The sequence below is a fragment of the Crocuta crocuta genome, unplaced genomic scaffold (assembly GCF_008692635.1).
Source record: "Crocuta crocuta isolate KB4526 unplaced genomic scaffold, BGI_CrCroc_1.0 scaffold95, whole genome shotgun sequence".
Lineage (NCBI taxonomy): Eukaryota > Metazoa > Chordata > Mammalia > Carnivora > Hyaenidae > Crocuta > Crocuta crocuta.
The window spans coordinates 14,393,478-14,404,540 of NW_027530971.1; positions in this window are offsets into that span (position 1 = coordinate 14,393,478).

The following is an 11,063-nucleotide window of genomic DNA, read 5'->3' on the forward strand; positions in this document are numbered from 1 at the left end:
GTGCTCTCTCCTCCCCTCATCCCAATGGCTAGGGCATGGCTGCCTCCTCCCTGAATTCGCAGCCCCGCCCAGCCTTCCCTGTGCAAGGCCTCCTCTGGCCCCTGAGTGTAGCCCCAGGAAGGCTTGAGCAAAAACTTGGTCTTCCAACACCTCTGACCACATCTGGCCTAGTTCTTCCCCTCCAGGAGTTCCTAGTGTGGAGAATGAGAGGGGGGCCCAGGGAGGGGGCGTTAGGGGGCTCCTCTTTGATTCCAAGTCCCGGAAAGCGCCTAGACCAGCGTCCTGGGTCCAGGAGCCCTAGCCGAGCAGGAAGCCCGGGACAAGGCGGGCGAGGGCCGATGGCCGGGTCTTCAAAGTGCACCTTCCCAGCCTTGTCCCCGGACCCTCACTGGGCACTCCCCTGCACCGTGTGCCTCCCTGCCCCTCCGGGGTGAGGGGCTCCAGCTTTGACTCTGCTGAGTGATTGTGCCGCCCCAGGCAGTGGGAGCCCACTGACGCTGGAGAATAAATTTACCATGTTTTGTAGAGCATGCAGAAGCATATTTGGGGGGTTTAATCTTCTTAATAAATCGCCCTCAGATTGTACACTATTAAACCCCTGGAAAATTCATGAGCACGCTGGGAATAGAGACCTCATCGGGAAGGTTTGACATGAACAACACAATAAACGCAGCTTCTAAATTGGGTCAGGGAAGCCTCCAAGGCCCAGAGAGAGGACATTCCCTCTCGCTTGGCCTTCCCCAGGCCTATAAATTAATCATGCACACAAAGGGGGCCTTGTCCTCTCTCGTCAGAGCCCGGGGTTGTGTCTGTGCCCACTGACCCACCCCTGCTCCCACCTCAGCTGCAAACAGAGCTCCTGGTGAGGCATTTCAGCCCCTGTGCTTTGTTACTCCTGTCTCCAAAGCAAGGTGGGTATACATTTCAGCAAGAGAGATGTAGGTTAGATAGGGGAAGAACTTCCTGGCTGACCGCAGGGTGGTGTGAAATCCCGGAACGGGCTGCTCGGGGAACTCTTTTCTTTAGGGCTTTTAAGACCTGGCAGGCTCTGTCTCCCTTTGGCACTCAGGGGGCCACTGCCCCGTGACGACAGTGACCAGAGCAGACATCGCCTTAGGGTCTGGTCTCAGGAGGCCAGGCTGGAAAGTGCCTCTTTCTGGGCCATCTTGGGGGCGTTTATCACCTGCCTGGCCTAAGAGGCCCGGCTGATCGGACACAGAGCCAACACCCTCCGGGCCCAGACTCTCACCCTGGTCTAACACAGGGCATTTGGGGAACGGAAGTCAAGTTAAATGTCTCTCTGTGGTTTCCAGGCTGCTGCTAAACCTCAGTGGGCCCCCTCCCTTTCCTCCTGTCCTCTGCCTCTTAGAATCTGACTCAAAGGCCTGGCCCAGATGCCACCTCTTCTGTGAAGCCTTCCTTGATCTCCGCCTGCCCTGCCAAGTCAGAATCAGTTCCTTCCTTCCTTATACTGCCTCTGCCTTGGGCCCAATGGGAGTTCATGTATCCAGACTATCAGCTCCCTGAGGACAGGGGCTGTGTGAGCCCTCACAGGACTGTGCTAGCACTTACATGGGTTTTCAAATGCCCGCTTCTGGGAAGTGTCTCTTATGCACCCCAGCGTGGGGGCTGAAAGGCCTGGCCTCCCGATGCTGTGGGAATCCTGGGCCCTTGAACCAGGAGCAGAGCGGGGACGGAAGGGCAGGCACAGGCTGACCCTGCCTTCATCCACGTGGTTGTGACATTTCACAAGTCTTTATTCTTTTTCCTCGGAGTCTGCTTCAAGCCCTCTGATTCCGCAGGTCTTTGGAGGGAAGTGAGATCGGCCCTCCATTGTGCACCACAGCCCCAGATGTCCCCTTGAACATGGAAACCAGCCCTATCCTAGCACAAGCCTGGGCAGGTGCGGCCTCTGTGAGCATTTTGGAAGGGGTGACGTGTAGGTCTGAGGCTGGGCGGGCAGGCGGTGGGGGTAGAGTTCACTGTCGGCACCAGAGAAAGGAGGGCAGCCCTGGTGTGGGGGGAGGGAGAGAAGCCTTTCTCTGGGGAGAGAGCCTTCGGGAGGGGTTCCTGGGCAGCCCACTAGACCTTAAGGGATGGGGGTGTGTCCTGGCAGAATAGGGTAAGGCAGTGGACAGCCCAGTGGGTAGGGGAGCCCTTTCTGGGGCTGCCTCTGACCCCAGTCCCAGCCCCCCGTCCCCGCTAGGCTAGAAAGAAGCTATTTCTCCACCCTGCCCTCGCCTCATGTCCGGGCTGCTGCCTGCTGCCTTGGACCTCAGAGGCACCCTCAGAGCCTCCCCGGCCAACATCAGGCATTGGCTGAGCCTCGGGGCCTCAAGTGCGTCAGGGGCTGTGTGTGTGTGTGTGTGTGTGTGTGTGTGTGTGTGTGAGTGTCAGGGAAGCTGGTGGCCCCGACTTGGTGTGGAGCTGGCCCCACATGGGCAGTCAGTGCCTCAGGAGGTCAGCAGGTGGAGAAAGAGAGCCTGGGATCTGTGAGGTCAAGAAGGCCTTCAGGCTATTCATTGGATGGCGCTAATTCAGTACCTAAAAATAATCCCGGACTCCCCACTGCACTTCAGAATTTTCCAAGCTCTTTCAGACCTGCAAACTCATTTCAGCCTCCACCAGCCTGGGAAGAAGTGAGTGCCATCCTTATATGACCATGGCTGGGTGGTGGTGGGGGATAGATTTCTGGAGCAAATTTGGGAAGACCCGGCAGCCAGCTGGTGGTAGGAGCCCCGGGCTCTGTGGCCCCAGGTCCTGTGAGTAGCCTCCTGTGGACCTGCTCGGACACGGAGTGAGGGAGGCATGGCCCAGCCCGCAGGGCAGAGGCCATCGGGATGGAAGGTTGGGTGGTGGAGGAACAGATACAGTGGAGAAGTGAGGAGGTCTGATGGTGGTGGCGGCATCAGCGGGGACTTGGGAAAGGAAGGATTCCCAAAAGCAGAGAGCGTGGGGCATGGGGGTGGACGCCGTCCAAACACAGGGCGCCGGAGGGTGAAGACAGACAGTAGCAAGCAGATTCAGGCCCAGCTGGCGTGCCCGGCGCCCTAGCCTGAGCGGCCCCTGAAGGCCCGGCAGGCACTCTGAGCAGGGAGTCACATTCAAAGGAGCTGCTGCGGAGGACGCTGGGGACAGTCCCAGGCCCAGCAGTCTTTGGGGGGGCAAATGGTGGCTGCACCCCAGCAATCCCTTCTCCGTCTTCATTCTCCTGCCACACCTCTTGCTGCAACCCACTTGTATCCTCCTTTTAGAATAAAGAAGAGAGAAACTTGCCTCTTAGGATGGCGAGTGACTGAGGATAGGAAAACAACCCGAGAAAGAGAAGTGGTTGCCAGGGAAACTATAAAGTAGAAGCAGAAACTTTCAGGACAGCAGACCTAGTGGCTGAGGGCAGCGGGTGTAGGGGGGACCCAGCCCAGGCCGGTCTGGAATGTTCTCTGTTCGATGCCCCACAGCCAGCTGGTCAGTGCTGGGATCCGTGCGCCCCGGGGCAGGAGGGCCGCCTGGTTGCTCCCAAACCTCGGGGTGAGGTGGCCAGTGCCAGAGTGAGGTAAGCAGCCTATGAGCCGAGAAGGAGCCCGGGTCTTCTGTCCAGATCCCTGCACAGACCGGAGCCACCAGCCACGTTCAGCCTGGAGTCACACAGAGGCTCCCTGCAGGTCTCTGCATGATGTCTTATTTCACTGTTGTAACGTGCAAACATGACTCGGCCCCGTACCGGACAGTTTACCAGGCGGCTTTCTGCATGTTGCCTCATGCAAGCCCTGTGATCGTCCGGGTAGGGCAGTGTTCACAGTCTGCAGAGTGGGGAGATGAGGCCCAGAGAGGTTAAGGGGTTTGCCCGAAGTCACCCAACTGAGCATTCCCAGGGATGGGAGCACAACCCCTAACGTGCTCAGCTCGCCCTGCATCCCTGCCACTTTTGAGGTGTTTTCTTTTTTTTTTTGAGTGTGTAGTTCTGTCTCAGCTGTGTGCTCCCTGTAGCCTCCAGACCTTTCTCATCTCTTACTCTAGTAGCACTTCCTCTGGGGCATTGCTGTTTGCTTCCTGTACAAACCTAGGGGAGTTGCTTCTCCCTGAGGCTTGATCTTCCCATCTGTAAAATGGGCATAATAGTAACGTTGGCCTCTAAAATTTGCTATGAGTGAGACCACCCAAGTCAAGGGCTTGGCGCATTGCCTGGCACAGAGGATACCCTCATAAATCTCTACTGGCTGCACCTGAACCTGGTGAGCACCCAGTGGGGTGAGCAGGGCTGGGGTGCAATTTCCTGTATGTCAGAGAAGTTTCTTCATCTGTGAAACGGGTCTGATGGGTTCCTGCCTTTCTTGGGGAGTTGGAGGGGTAGACGAAGATCATGTTTGGGGGTGGAAACCGTCGAGGCTGGTCAGGGAAAGCACTAGAGTCTGCAGCCCAGCCTTAAAACTGTCTGCTAAGGCCCCATTGGCACTGGACACGTGAGCCTATGTGGTCTCGGCCAGGCTTCCCGCAGGGAAGGGGGGAGGGGACTTGGGACCTGCCCAGGTAGTCCTGAGTGCGCCGCTCAGACCTGCTTGAGGTTTGGGTCTGAAAGGAGCCTTTGGACTCCCATGTGGCCTCGCGGGCCTGCTCCCGAGTTGGAGCCGAGCCTCAGATTTCTCTGGGGAGAGGCCAGTGAGCCAAATGTATTATGAACTGGCAGAAAGGCAGCACACTGCGTGTGAAAGATAATGGGGGAAATTTATTGGATGGGCTATAAATCACAGAATGAAAACACCGAAACCTGTGGGGAAGAAAATTAATAAGTCCTGAGCTATGACTTGTTTGGGGGTGGGGCCCGAGGGCATTTGGCCCCAGGTTGCTTCATGGCGCTCAGAAGCCCAGAGGTCTGGGGACATTCCCCCCGCCCCCCACCCCAGAACTTTTAAGTGGAAGGTGCTTTCCTGAATTCAGGACTGGGACGCCCTGCCCCCTTGATAGGCAGCAGTCACATGACGGCCCTGGGCTGGGCACTGGGGTTGCGACGTGTCCCCATCCTCCGGGAGGGCCGCGTGCCAGGGGAGGCAAACGTGAGATGAAGCACTGAGAAATAGATGTCACTGCACAGTGAGAAGGGCTCCCTGGAGGCAATGTGCAGAGGGCCTGGAGGAAATGGTGCGGGCAGGGCTTTGGGGGGAGGCAGTGAGGCTGGGGGGGCAAGGGGGTGGTTTCTCTGGAAAGGAAGAGCTAGGGGGGTGGGCCAGGTGGCTCAGGAGGGTGCAGGTGGGGAGATAAACTGGAAGGAGTGTCCGAAGGCGAGCCAGGCCGGGGTGGCTGGGACCGGGGGCTGTTGTAAAATGCTCTCTTCGGTGGCTTTGTGGAGAATCGACTTGAGGAGGATTTGGGAGGGCTCGTTGGGGGCTGTGGGCGTCCCCAGAGCTGGTGCTGGTGGTCACCTGGATTTGAGTCACAACAGCAGAGCTGGAGAGAGGTGGACAGACTCAAGCTGGTCTTTGGAGTGAGCAATAGCCTGCTTCGCAGGGGGGCTCAGAGTCTAGGAAGGGTGCCCTGTGTCCTCGGGGTGGAAACGGCAGGAGCAAAGACACGAAGGAGAGAAGGGGTGGGGAGGCGGGCCGCTGGGGACCGACGTGGGTCCCCACGGTCAAGCAGTGGGTGCGTGTAGGCTGTGGCAGAGGCGAGATCGGGAACGGGCGCCGCGCCCAGGGACACCACCTTGGCTGGGAGTAGAAGCCAAGTGCCCGCCTTCACTGCTCCGTGGCGCCCGTTTGCAATCAAAATTACCCCAGGACACGTGAGGGGAGACCACTTGTGGCAGCAGCCGATCGCCATCAGAAGTGAGGCCACCTGAGACGGAGTCCCGCGTCTGCCACCGCCACCTTCCCGCGCCTGTAAAATGGGAGAGGCTGTTGTCACACGGACTCACTGGATTAATGCTACCTGGCAGAGAGTAAGCTCTGCATTGGGGTTACAACTGTGTCCTGGGTGACCTCGGGCAAGGCTCTGCCCTCTCTGGGCCTTGGCTTCTCCTGGCGGGTTCTGCAAACACTTGGGGTGAAGGCTCTCGCTAACCTCTGCGGGGCCAGCAAGTGTCCGGCTCCGGAAGGTGGCCAGAGTGCAGCAGCGAGCTAGCGGCATCACCTCGGATGGGCCCGTGGCCCTCCCAGCCCTGTAAAGGGACACCGGGCCTACTGGAGCCGGAAGGGGATATTTTAATCAGCCCAGGCCCTGGCCAGGTCGCAGGGCACACAGACCAGGACAAAGGGGGCCAGTCAGGGCTGCTGCCCGGCCTGAGCTGACCTGCTGGGCCCCAGAATCTAGACAGACTTTGCGGGGAGCTGGGGAGGGAGGCGGAAGCCGGGGGCTTCTCTGAGGGATGAGGACTGTGGGCAAAGCTTGTTGTTTTCCATCCCGAGCCTCAGTTTGCCCGGCTGTACCGTACAGTTCCAAGAAAGGGACAGGAGATAGGTTGCAGTTTAGAAAAGGCTGTGACACTGTGGAGGGCTGGAGTTCTAGAACCCTCCGAGCCGGGGACCTGAGAGAGAGCCGAAGGGGGCCTGTGTGGCCAGGGCGGGCTCACTCCTTGCTTGGCGCAAAATGCAGACTCCTGGGCCCTTCCCAGGCTGGCTACACCACTCGCCCCCGCGGGCCTGGGCAGCTGCGTGTTAACCCGCTCTCCAGCGTATACAGAAGTCCCTCAAATCTGAGACGGGGCCCGTTGGGGAGGGGACATGTGGGCCCAAGTGGGAAGACAGGTCTGCGTGTGCACGGGAGCCTGTGGAAGCGGCTGGTTGGGAGGCAGGGGCGATAGGAGGACACAAGACAGAGGAGGTCCGAGAAAGCAGGTCTAGAAAATTCTGAAGCCACCTTGCAGCTTCCCGGGGCAGAGGCTACGGGGGAAGAGGAGAGGGCTGTGGGTCAGGCAGGCTGGACAGGGGCCCTTGTAACCCAGGCTGCCTGATGCGGTCAGTCCCCCTCCTCCCAGGGCCTTCTGGGCTTTCTAGTAAAGGTCAGCCAGAGGTCAGCGCCCCCCTCCCCCCCAAAACCTAGGCATTTTAGCCAGGAGGGATGTGGGGGTGGGGCTGCTCAAACCCAGCCCTCCTACTAGCTCCTCCTTACTGTGCCTGGAATAGCTTCATCTGCTACTGGGAACTGAGAGAGGACCTGGTGACATCTGAGTGACCTTGGGCAAGTCCCAAACCCTCTGAGCCTTGGGTCAAGGGTGGGCTGACCACTAGATCACTAAAGGCCTTCTACAATTCCTAACTGTGGGAAGGCGCTGTCACTTTTAGACTTTCTGAGGACAGAGGGCCAATTTGATAGTGAGCTCCCCATTGTCAGAGGTATGCCAGATGAGACTGGGTGAATTTTGCTTCCTTTTAGGCCTTTGCCCGTGCGTGGTCCTGGACCATCCCCCCTTCACACACCATCTGTCTGTCTATGTTAATCATTAGTCACCAGGAGGGCCCCACCTGGTGAGAGGGGCAAGTCCCAGCCAAGGGGACTGCTGATTTCCAGGATGACCCTGAACTTGTTTTCCTTGGCCCCAAACTTTGAGCTACTTCCTGTTTGAGCAGGCACAGAAATTCTAGGGCCCCAGCCCTTCCTCCTCCTCCTGGTGGAATTTCCAGACAAAATGCTGTTCCCAGGGTGGGGGCAGGGCCGGCATTGTCCCCGCTCTCTAGAACTGAGGGGTGCCGGTCACAGAAGCTGCACTTAATTCTCACCTGTGTGGCCTTGAGATGCCAGCTTTGGGCCGGGTGGGATCCCCAGGAAAAGCCAGTAAGCGTGAGAACCGTGGCTCTAGCCCAGCCTGCCCCTCCTCTGACACCTGCTGTGGTTCCCATTTATGTTCCAGAAGGGGCACAGAGACTCTGAGGGTCAGTGCCAAGGGCTCCCCCAGGCCAGCCCCATTTTACAGGAGGGGAAACGAGGTGGGGGGGACTCTAAATGGGAGGGAGCTTGCTCAGAGGCACACAGCAGGGCAAAGGCACCTATTCATCCGTTCGTTTATTCCGTGCAAGCTCCTGGTCAGAGTCAGGACTTAGAGCCTGGCCTTCTGATCAGCTCCAGGCTGCCGCTTAAAAGTAAACTCTGCAGCCTGCTGTCCACATGTCACAAGGAAGAAAGGCAGGCCCAGAGAGGTGAAGTGACTGACCCCTGGTACCACAGCTGCCCTTGTTGAGAAAAGAATGGGGGCTTTGAGCCCGGCTCCCTCTAGTCGCTTCATTCACCGAGTATTTACTGAACACTGTTTTGTGCACTGGAGACGTGGCCATGGCAGGACTAAACAAAGCCCCTGCCCTCATTACAGTTTGGGGGAAGAAAAACAATTAGTGAACAAGCAAATACACAGATAAGATAGTTTTAGGATGCAGTAAGTTGAAGAAAATCAAACAGGACAATAGGAAAGGGTGTGGGAATTGAGGCAGAAGCACTTGAGATAAGGCGGCTACATAGGCCTCTGAAGGTGTGATATTTGAGCTGAGGCCTGAATGACAGGAAGGAACTGGCCATCTGAAGTTCTAGGGTTAGTGTGTGAGGCAAAAGGAACAGCACATGCAAAGGCCCTGAGGCGGGACCACATTTGGCATGCTCAGGGATTGGAAAGACACCTAGCCAAGTCTACAACCGTCTTAGCCAGTGGCTCCCCAATAATGCTGTGAGAAAACTCCTTTAAGAATATAGATTCCTTGGCCCTACCACCAAGATGTGGATTCAGTGATGCTGGGAGTGGGGCCCCCAAATCTGTTTCTGAAGGCTCCAGTGTAGTTCATGGGCATCTAGCCTGTCCCCTCACCTGCAGGCTTGCCTTATAAAGCCAGGCCTTCCCTAAAAGTTGCAGAGTGGGGATCAGAGAGGGCTATGACTTATCAAAGTCAGGCAGCCACACAGCGGCAGAGCTAGGCCTAGAGCCCTGATCCTCTGCCTCCCTGATCAAGGTTCTTTCCTTACCATTTCACTTCTCCCCTTACATGGGTGCTGCCTGGACCTCACTACTCCTTGGATCTACCTCCATCTCTTCTGCCTGACCCCACCCCTCGCATACCCCATACAGCCTGCTCCTGAGTCTGCACCTCATCCTCTGCTCCAGCCTCACAATTATACATGATGCCCCCAGCATATGCCTTGCTGGTTTCTACCTCAGGGCCTTTGCTCATGCTGTCTCCCCTTCCAAGAATACAGTCCTCTGCTCTCTACCCAGTCAAATCCCACTCAGCCTTCTGGTTCAATGCCAATGGCTCTTTCTTCAAGCAGTCTTCCAGAACTTCTCCCTCCTCTGATTCCTTAGTGCTGACTGACTCCAAATCAGATGGGGTCACCCATTTTTCCCAAACGCTGCCACCATCTCTCTTAGTAAGCCTTACTGAGAATTTGCTCTGAGCTGGTAACTATGCTGACCAGCTCTGGCTGTCCTGATCTCGAAGAGCCCAGATTAATGAGAAAAGATACAAGCCCGAAGGACAGATGTTGACCAGTTTATACACAAGGTTTTCTTCTTTAAAACTAATTTTAAAAAAATGTGTATTTGTATTTGCAGGGGAGGGGCACAGAGAGAGAGAGAGAGAGAAGGAGAGAGAGAATCCTAAGCAGGCTCTGTACTCTCAGCGCGGAGCCCAATGTGGGACTTGATCCCACAAACCGTGAGATCATGACCTGAGCTGAAATCAAGAGTTGGATGCTCTGGGGCGCCTGGGTGGCTCAGTGGGTTAAGCGTCCGACTTCGGCTCAGGTCATGATCTCACGGTTTGTGGGTTTGAGACCTGGACTGGGCTCTGTGCTGACAGCTTAGAGCCTGGAGCTGCTTCAGATTCTGTGTCTCCCTCTCTCTGCCCCTCCCCTGCTCATGCTCTGTCTCTCTCTGTCTCTCAAAATAAAGAAAGAAATGTTAAAAAATATTTGTTTTAAATAATAAAATAAAATATTTTTATCACGGGCGCTTGGGTGGCTCAGTTGGTAAGTGTCCGACTTCAGCTCAGGTCATGATCTCGCGGTTCATGGGTTCAAGCCCTGCGTCGGGCTCTGTGCTGCCAGCTTGGAGCCTGGAGCCCACTTCGGATTCTACGTCTCCTTCTCTCTCTGCCCCTCCCCCACTTGCTCTCTCTTTCTCTGTCTCAAGAACAAATAAACAATCATAAATTTAAAAAAATGTTGGATGCTCACCGACCGAGCCCCCAGGCGCCCCCCCATACACAAGGTTTTGATTCGTGATGATATTTGACCTCTACAACCTCACAAGCTTAGAAGTATCATTAAGCCCATTCTATAGTCGAGGAACCGAAGGCACTACTCCGGGGTCACACACCCAAGAAGTGCTGGTTCCTCACCCCAAATCCCACACTCTCTCAGCACCCCGCCCGGATGGGAGCCTCCTAGAAGCTGGCTACTGGACCAGCTCATCTGTCCTCCTCAGTGGGATCTGTAAGGACTGAGCGAGGCCCCTCCCGGCTGGGACCCAGGCCCGTGCCAGCCGCGACATGGTTCACAGATGACCAGGCAGGCCTGCCTGGGAAGGGAGAGGGCTCCCCGACCTCACACTGGGACCATATGCCACCCCCTCTGGTCACCCAATGGGCGCGGAGCTGTCCAGGTCCATCAAATGGAAAGGGAGGGAGAAGCCAGGGGCCCACCTGGAGTTTGGCAGCCTTTCTGGGTCAGGGCAGGGAGAGGAAGTACACGGAGAGAGTTGAGAGAGTTGCTCCAGGCCTGGCCATCTGCGTTGAAATGCTGGCTGCTAGGGTGGGGGCGAGGAAGGAGGGCGGGGGCTGGGCCCCGGAGAGTGGATCCCAGCCTTCCCAGCCCGGAGATTGGAGCCCTGAGCTTGGGGGGCAGCCGGTCGGGAGTGGAAGCCCCGTACACCTGTGGGCAGGAGGCAGCAGGCATCCTGGGAAGGGCAGCCCGAGGGCCTGGAGGGGAAAGGGGGTCTTGGCAGTTCTGTTTAAGCCCCAAGCGGGCCTTACCCCCCAACCCCCACGTGTGACATTGGGCAAGTCACAACCTCTCTTGGCCTCCCTTCTCCCTCTGCGGGGAGTGACATTGCTGCACCCTGACTGCTTGATGCTGGCGGGTGAGGGGCAGTCAGA